Below are 8,886 nucleotides of genomic sequence, written 5' to 3'. Positions count from 1 at the left end.
TCAATGGCAATCATCAGCTGGAGTGATGCTGAACATTTCATGGTAAATGCAGAAAATGTTGGCGCAAGCCCTGCAATGCAAACCTTAAAGCTTGCATTCCCTTGTGTGCTGAAGCAATTTGTTCAAACCTTTGAACTCACATTTTCCGCTCATCTTCAATTTTGCTCACCTCCACCATCGCATTTCCTCCGCGCTTCAGCCCTGTAGAAGGATCACGCGCATTTGAAACTTTAACTCTGTATCTGGCACCACGGATAACATCAGAATTTTAAAGATTTTATCCTCTCACTTTTAGTTTCTCTTGCAGATTTGCAGCATCCGCGGTATTTTCCTTTGAATGCATAATAGGATTTCCCTCAAGAAAACCTGGAGGAACATTTTAAAAGTATAGCAACGACAACAGAGTGTAACGATTGAATGATTAACTGATTTGCTCTGCCGAAGAGTCACCCTGAGTCGAAAAAATTGCTCAGTTCTCTCTTCCCAGATGCCGCCAGAACCGCTGAGATTTTCCATCTTTTCCCCTTTTTCTTTGAGATTTCACATCCGCAGTAATTTGCTTTTATATTGAACAATTTCTGTTGCTGTACGTTAGCAAGAACAATTCGGGCGGGAGAAATAGCGGTCCGTTTTGCATGAAGATTTGGTGCTGACAAATCTATTCCCACCCAAAAACTTTGAGATTTTACACTTTGCAACTTGACCGGTTAACCTTACTTGCATTCACACTCTGCCACAACAAACACCAGATGACACCCTTTACTCTCTCTCACAATACAATCTGTGTCTTTGTAGCTTCCCACTTATATTTCACCGAATTAAACGTAATCTTCATAGCCTTGAAGTGACAGTGCAGGTCCGAGGGTAACAACTGATGTCACATCACAAGTCACTGGTAAGAAGCGAGTAGTTGGTGCAAGCTGAAGAATTTGTGAAAGGAAGCCAAACGGAGGCTGCTGCTATGCCTGCGAGTAAAATGAGCTGGAGAGGCTGCATCACCAAAGAAGGAAATTCAAAACATCCCTCATGAGACTTTGAAGTAACTTCGAGAACCAGCAAAGATTAGGCCTTGGTAGCTCATTCGATAGAGCTTCAGAATTTTAATATGAGGACCCAGCGTTCAAGTCCCGATCAGGGCTCTTACTTTGGCTCAAGACGTTTGCTTCCCAATGAACAACAAAAAAGATGAATAAAGAATGCAAAATGGGTCAGGAAAAATGGAAGAACGGTGACCATATCATCTTTGCTAAAGTGTAACAGCCATGGAGAATTGTCAAGAAGTTTGCTACATTTTCAGTTCATGCTAAAACTCTCGCCTGACATTGCCCTGTATTATACCACAATAGATTTCTGGTCATGTTCACTCACTTCCCAGTTCGACCAATCATTTCCTGTTTGTTTACTTATCCCATGCAGAACTGCTGCAAATCCAGCATTTCCAGTAATAAATGCAATTTTACAGTTTCAAAGACCAGTGCCAATGAATATTTTAATTTGCACTCGGAAGGCCCGTAAGAGATGTCAGGAAAACTGATGTTGAATCAAAATGATTGAAATCTGTTCTAAACTTGCACGCTAAGCTTGTATGCTGGTGCTGTGGCTTAGATGGTTAAAGCGCCTGTCTAGTAAACAGGAGTGTGGTGTTGGGTGTTCTGACACACAGATGAGCCAACACAGTTGCATATGGTACAACGCTTCTTTATTTAAACTCACTATTTACAGTTTGGTCTTTGCACTCTGCACGTGGGGGGCTCCCTGCTTGTGGTGTTTCAACAGCTCTTTCTTGTTCCCTTCTCCCCAGACCTACTGACCTCCAGGTGTCGTGCTCGTGCTTTTTATGTGGTTGGTGTTCTTGTCTGTGATTGGTTGTGGTGTTGTGTACTCTGATTTGCCTGTTAGTGTGTCCATCATGATGTGTGTGTTTGAATATCATGACATCCCCCCTTTTTACAAAGATATGTGCCTACGTGGTGATAAATATGATCGTGACGTGAGTGCATCTAAGAGTGTGTGTGTGTCGTGTGCAGCATGTGTCTATGACGGAACTATGTACATGGGGCGATGTCGAGTGCGTCACATGAATCCAGTTGTACCATAACATAACAGAAATGCGAACGAGAGAAGAAGAAAAAAAATTTGAACAGTTGTCCAGTCAGACGACATCTGGAACGATAAACAACAACAGGTTATCATGTAAAATTGTCCAACTTATTAAACATATGAACTGTATTATAAGTCCATTCTAATGGGTTTGCGACGAATTCGGGTTGACCGCCTCAAAGGTGGATCAAGAACCACCGGCTGCTGTGCAGGCATGGCCATGGGTGGCGATGGAAAGGGCGTGATGTGCGGCAGCTCCACAAAGTCATCCTCGGAAGCCTGTTGAGGATCTGGCGTGCTGTGTGGCTGTGAGCGTGGAAGTCGGCGAAGGGCGCGCCGATTGCGGCGACGCACGGAACCATCCGGCATGCGAACCAGGAACGAGCGGGGAGCCACTTGTCGGAGGACTTCGGCCGGTGCTGACCAGCCACCATACGGTTGATGGACGCGTACTTTGTCTCCGGAGGACAGGGGGGGCAGGTCCGTCGCTCGTGTGTCGTACCGACCTTTCTGGCGATCACGCTGCAGTTGCATGTTCCGAAGAACCGCCTCATGGTCTGTTGTCGGTGCCAGGACGGAAGGTACCGTCGTCCTGAGGGAGCGACCCATTAGTAGCTGCGCTGGCGAGAGGCCCGTGGATAACGGGGCCGATCGATAGGCCAGCAAGGCAAGGTTAAAGTCCGATCCGGCATCAGCCGCCTTGCACAGGAGCCGCTTTGCGATGTGGACACCCTTTTCAGCCTTCCCGTTCGATTGTGGATGCAGAGGGCTGGATGTCACATGAGTGAAACCATATGCTGCGGCAAAGGACGACCATTCACGGCTGGCAAAACAAGGTCCATTGTCTGACATGACAGTCCTTGGAATGCCATGGCGAGCAAACGTTTCCTTGCAGGCCCCAATGACTGCGGACGACGTCAGATCATGGAGAGGCATGACTTCCGGGTAGTTTGAGAAGTAGTCTATAATAACAATGTAATCTCTGCCGAGCGCGTGAAATAGGTCAACACCCACCTTCGCCCAGGGGGACGTCACCATCTCGTGTGGTAGAAGTGTTTCCGGAGGTTGCGCTGGCTGAAACCTCTGACAGGTTGTGCAGTTGAGCACCATGTTGGCTATGTCTTCATTAATACCCGGCCAATATACCGCCTCCCGGGCCCTTCGTCTGCATTTTTCGACGCCCAAGTGGCCTTCGTGTAGTTGACGAAGAATCATCTGGCGCACACTGTGTGGAATAACGATCCTATGCGATTTCATAAGGACCCCGTCTATATTGGTGAGATCATCTCGCACATTATAAAACTGGGGGCACTGCCCTTTTAGCCACCCTTCCGTCATGTGGCGCATCACTCGCTGCAGCAGAGGGTCAGTCACCGTCTCTGCGCGTATGTGGGCCAGACTAGGATCATCAGCTGGCATATTTGCTGCTGTCAGAGTCACGCGTGCCTCAATTTGACGCACGAACCCCTCCGCATCTGGTGGTGTGCTCACTGCTCGGGAAAGAGTGTCCGCCACGATGAGTTCCTTCCCCGGAGTGTAGATCAGTTCAAAATCGTACCTCCTGAGTTTAAGTAAGATGCGCTGGAGGCGAGGAGTCATGTCGTTCAGGTCTTTGTTAATGATGTTGACCAGGGGGCGGTGGTCAGTTTCGACCGTGAATCGTGGCAGGCCATACACATAGTCGTGGAACTTGTCCAGTCCAGTTAACAAGCCCAGGCATTCTTTTTCGATTTGCGCGTAGCGCTGTTCGGTAGGGGTCATGGCTCGTGAGGCATACGCAACCGGGGCCCATGATGACGTGCTGTCTTTTTGCAGGAGTACCGCTCCTATACCAGATTGGCTGGCGTCTGTTGAGATCTTTGTAGGGCGAGTCGTGTCAAAGAAGGCCAGCACTGGTGCCGTGACCAGTTTGTGCTTGAGCTCCTCCCATTCCCGCTGATGCGACTGGTGCCAGTTGAATTCCGTCGATTTTTTTACGAGATGGCGCATGTTTGTTGTATGAGAAGCCAGGTTGGGAATGAACTTTCCAAGGAAGTTGACCATGCCCAGGAATCTTAAGACAGCCTTCTTGTCAGCCGGTCGTGGCATGGCTGTGATGGCGCTAACCTTGTCTGCATCGGGACGGACCCCGGACCTTGAGATGTGGTCCCCGAGGAATTTCAGCTCCGTCTGGCCGAAAGCACACTTCGCACGGTTGAGACGCAGGCCATTTTGCCGTATGCGGGTGAAGACACGTCGAAGACGATGCATGTGTTCCTGCGGAGTGGTGGACCAAATGATGATATCGTCCACATATACACGTACCCCTTCGATGCCTTCCATCATCTGCTCCATAATGCGGTGGAATACTTCAGATGCCGAAATGATGCCGAATGGCATCCGGTTGTAGCAGAATCTGCCAAAAGGGGTGTTGAATGTGCATAGTCTTCGGCTGGCCGGGTCCAGTTTGATCTGCCAGAATCCTTTGGACGCATCCAATTTAGTGAATATGTTGGCTCGCGCCATCTCGCTGGTGAGGTCTTCTCGTTTCGGGATGGGATAGTGTTCCCGCATGATGTTGTTGTTCAGATCTTTTGGATCTATACATATACGGAGCTCGCCAGAGGGCTTCTTTACACAGACCATGGAGCTGACCCATGGCGTGGGCTCCGTGACCTTGGATAGGACCCCTTGGTCCTGAAGAATCTGCAGTTGTGCCTTGAGGCGGTCTTTGAGAGGCGCAGGAACCCTGCGAGGTGCGTGAACGACAGGGATGGCGTCCGGTCTGAGTCGAATCTTGTACGTGTGTGGCAATGTCCCCATGCCTTCAAAAACCTCCTGGTTGTGAGCGAGGAGGGAATGGAGATTCGCGTGGAACTCAGCATCCGGGAAGTCGGATATCTCATCTGGAGAGAGAGACATAATGCGCTGTACCAGGTGAAGGACCTTACACGCTTGTGCGCCCAGTAACGAGTCCTTTGATGAGCCCACAACTTCGAAGGGGAGTGTGGCCGTGTACCTCTTGTGAGTCACCTGTAGCTGGCAAGATCCTATGGACGGGATAACGTTCCCGTTATAGTCAACCATCTTAAGCCGGGATGGTGTGATGGGTGGTTTGACCTTCATGGCCTGGACTGCAGAGTAAGCAATCAGGTTGGCGGATGCGCCGGTGTCCAGACGGAAGGCGACGCGCGATTGGTTGACCGTCAGGGTGGCACACCACTCATCGTCTGGATTGATGGCATTGACCTTGTTGACATCAATGACGGCAACTCGGAAGTCATCCTGGTCATCTGCATCACTTAACTGGAAGTCTTGATGCGTGGGCTGGACGGTCCTGACTCGTGTGCGAGGTTGTCGAGGATGCGCCGGATCCATGGGTTGAGCCGCACGACAGCGGGCTGCGTAGTGGCCCATCATGGCACATCTGTTGCACTGTCGGTTTTTTGCAGGACATTGCCCTTTTAAGTGTAGACCTCCACAATTGCTGCACGTCATGACGTCACGGCGTTCGTTGCGCCACTGCGCATGCGCAGTGCGATCTTGCGGTGGGCGCGCCTGCGCAGTGCGTCCCTCGTTGTGGCCGTTATTTTTGGCGCGCACCTGCGCGGGAGACCGCGAAAAGCGCGGGAAGCGGCCGCTGTCGTCCGGGCCGTGGGGCGGGAAGAAATCGACGGCCTGGATGCGTTCAACGTCGTGGGCGGCCTGGCTTGCCGATTCGACGGCTGGGGACCCCCTCCGTGCCAACTCGGACGCCTGAAATCGGTCAAAACGGCAGGTAGCATTTTCATGGAGGACACAGGCTTCCACAGCAGACGCTAAGGTGAGGCTTTTCATTTTAAAAAGCTGCTGGCGTAGGCCACTAGAGGCAACGCCAAAAACAATCTGGTCCCTGATCATGGACTCTGTAGTGGTGCCGTAACCGCAGGACTGCGCTAGAATCCGGAGGTGCGTCAAAAAGGGTTGAAAAAGTTCCTCCTTACCTTGCAGGCGTTGCTGAAAGATGTATCTTTCAAAACTTTCGTTTACTTCAGCTTGAAAGTGCTGGTCCAGTTTGAGGATGACCGTGTCATATTTGGCCTGGTTTTCGCCTTCTTCGAACACCAGTGAGCTAAAGACATCGGTTGGGTACGGGCCTGCGTAGAAGAGGAGCATTGCAATCTTCGAATCATCCGAGGCATTCTGTTTTTCGGTGGCACGGATGTACAGGTCAAATCGCTGCCTGTAGAGCTTCCAGTTGGTGCCTAGGTTCCCCGTGACTTGCATCGGCTGCGGTTTGCCGGTGTGGTCCATGTCCAGAATGGCAGGTTAGTAGGCAGGTATCGATCCACTCCTGTACCATTTGGTGTTGGGTGTTCTGACACACAGATGAGCCAACACAGTTGCATATGGTACAACGCTTCTTTATTTAAACTCACTATTTACAGTTTGGTCTTTGCACTCTGCACGTGGGGGGCTCCCTGCTTGTGGTGTTTCAACAGCTCTTTCTTGTTCCCTTCTCCCCAGACCTACTGACCTCCAGGTGTCGTGCTCGTGCTTTTTATGTGGTTGGTGTTCTTGTCTGTGATTGGTTGTGGTGTTGTGTACTCTGATTTGCCTGTTAGTGTGTCCATCATGATGTGTGTGTTTGAATATCATGACAAGGAGATCTTGAGTTCAAATCTCAGCAGTGCCTTCAATGGAAATTGACAGCTGGAGTGATGCTCAACATTTCATGGTGAATGCAGTAAATGTTGGCACAATCCCTGCAACACGAACCTTAAAGCTCGCTTTCCCTTGTGTGCTAAAGCACTTTTTTCAAACCTTTTAACTCCCATTTTCCGCTCATCTTCAATTTTGCTCACCTACACCATCGCATTCCCTCCTCGCTTCAGCCTTGTAGAAGGATATCGCGCATTTGAAACTTTAACTCTGTGTCTGGCACCACGGATATCCTCAGATTCTTAAAGATTTTACCCTCTCACTTTTAGTTTCTCTTGCAGATTTGCAGCATCCACGGTATTTTCCTTTGAATGCATAATAGGATTTACCTCAAGAAAACCTGGAGGAACATTTTAAAAGTATAGCAACGACAACAGAGTGTCACGATTGAATGATTAACTGATTTGCTCTGCCTAAGAGTGACCCTGAGTCGAAAAAATTGCTCAGTTCTTTCTTCACAGATGCTTCCAGAACCGCTGAGAATTTCCATCTTTTCCCCTTTTTCTTTGAGATTTCACATCCGCACTAATTTGCTTTTATATTGAACAATTTATGTTGCTTTACGTTAGCAAGAACAATTCGGGCGGGAGAAATAGCGGTCCGTTTTGCATGAAGATTTGGTGCTGACAAATCTATTTCCACCCAAAAACTTTGAGATTTTGACACTTTGCAACTTGACCGGTTAACCTTACTTGCATTCACACTCTGCCACAACAAACACCAGATGACACCCTTTACTCTCTCTCACAATACAATCTGTGTCTTTGTAGCTTCCCACTTATATTTCACCGAAATAAACGTAATCTTCAAAGCCTTGAAGTGACAGTGCAGGTCCGGGGGTAACAACTGATGTCACATCACAAGTCACTGGTGAGAAGCGAGTCGTTGGTGCAAGCTGAAGAATTTGAGAAAGGAAGCCAAACGGAGGCTGCTGCAATGCCTGCGAGTAAAATGAGCTGGAGAGGCTGCATCACCAAAGAAGGAAATTCAAAACATCCCTCATGAGACGTTGAAGTAACTTATGAGAACCAGCAAAGATTGGGCCTTGGTAGCTCATTCGGTAGAGCTTCAGACTTTTAATAGGAGGGTCCAGCGTTCAAGTCCCTATCAGGACTCTTACTTTGGCTCAAGACGTTTGCTTCCCAATGAACAACAAAAAAGACGAAGAAAGAATGCAGAACGGGTCAGGGAAAATGGAAGAACGGTGACAATATCATCTTTGCTAAAGAGCAACAGCCATGGAGAATTGTCAAGAATTTGCTACATTTTCAGTTCATGTTAAAACTCTCTCCTGACATTGTCCTGTATTAAACCACAATAGATTTCTGGTCATGTTCACTCACTTCCCAGTTCGACCAAGCATTTCCTGTTTGTTTACTTATCCCATTCAGAACTGCTACAAATCCAGCATTTCCAGTAATAAATGCAATTTTACAGTTTCAAAGACCAGTGCCAATGAATATTTTAATTTGCACTCGGAAGGCCCGTATGACATGTCAGGAAAACTGATGTTGAATCAAAATGATAGAAATCTGTTCTAAACTTGCACGCTCAGGTTGCATGCTGGTGCTGTGGCTTAGATGGTTAAAGCGCCTGTCTTGTAAACAGGAGATCCTGAGTTCAAGTCTCAGCAGTACCTTCAATGGAAATTAACTGCTGGAGTGATGCTCAACATTTCAAGGTGAATGTTGGCACAATCCCTGCAACGCAAACATTAAAGCTTGCTTTCCCTGGTATGCTAAAGCACTTTTTTCAAACCTTTTAACTCACATTTTCCGCTCATCTTCAATTTTGCTCACATACACCATCGCATTTCATCCTCGCTTCAGCCTTGCAGAAGGATATCGCGCATTTGAAACTTTAACTCTGTGTCTGGCACCACGGATACCCTCCGATTTTTAAAGATTTTATCCTCTCACTTTTAGTTTCTCTTGCAGATTTGCAGCATCCGCGGTATTTTCCTTTGAATGCATAATAGGATTTACCTCAAGAAAACCTGGAGCAACATTTTAAATGTATAGCAACAACAACAGAGAGTAACGATTGAATGATTAACTGATTTGCTCTGCCGAAGAGTCACCCTGAGTCGAAAAAATTGCTCAGTTC

At 48.2% G+C, this 8,886-nt stretch overlaps 1 non-coding gene across 1 annotated transcript; it reads left to right on the top strand.

Annotated features, from left to right (window-relative positions):
• Positions 1-8,345: 8,345 nt before the first annotated feature.
• trnat-ugu (transfer RNA threonine (anticodon UGU)) lies at positions 8,346-8,419 on the top strand. Its single transcript has one exon. It is a non-coding gene; the product is annotated as a tRNA-Thr (tRNA).
• Positions 8,420-8,886: the final 467 nt, after the last annotated feature.

Source organism: Scyliorhinus torazame, chromosome 4 (genome assembly GCF_047496885.1).
Source record: "Scyliorhinus torazame isolate Kashiwa2021f chromosome 4, sScyTor2.1, whole genome shotgun sequence".
NCBI classification, from domain to species: Eukaryota; Metazoa; Chordata; class Chondrichthyes; order Carcharhiniformes; family Scyliorhinidae; genus Scyliorhinus; species Scyliorhinus torazame.
This window is presented reverse-complemented; position numbering and strand designations above follow the sequence as displayed.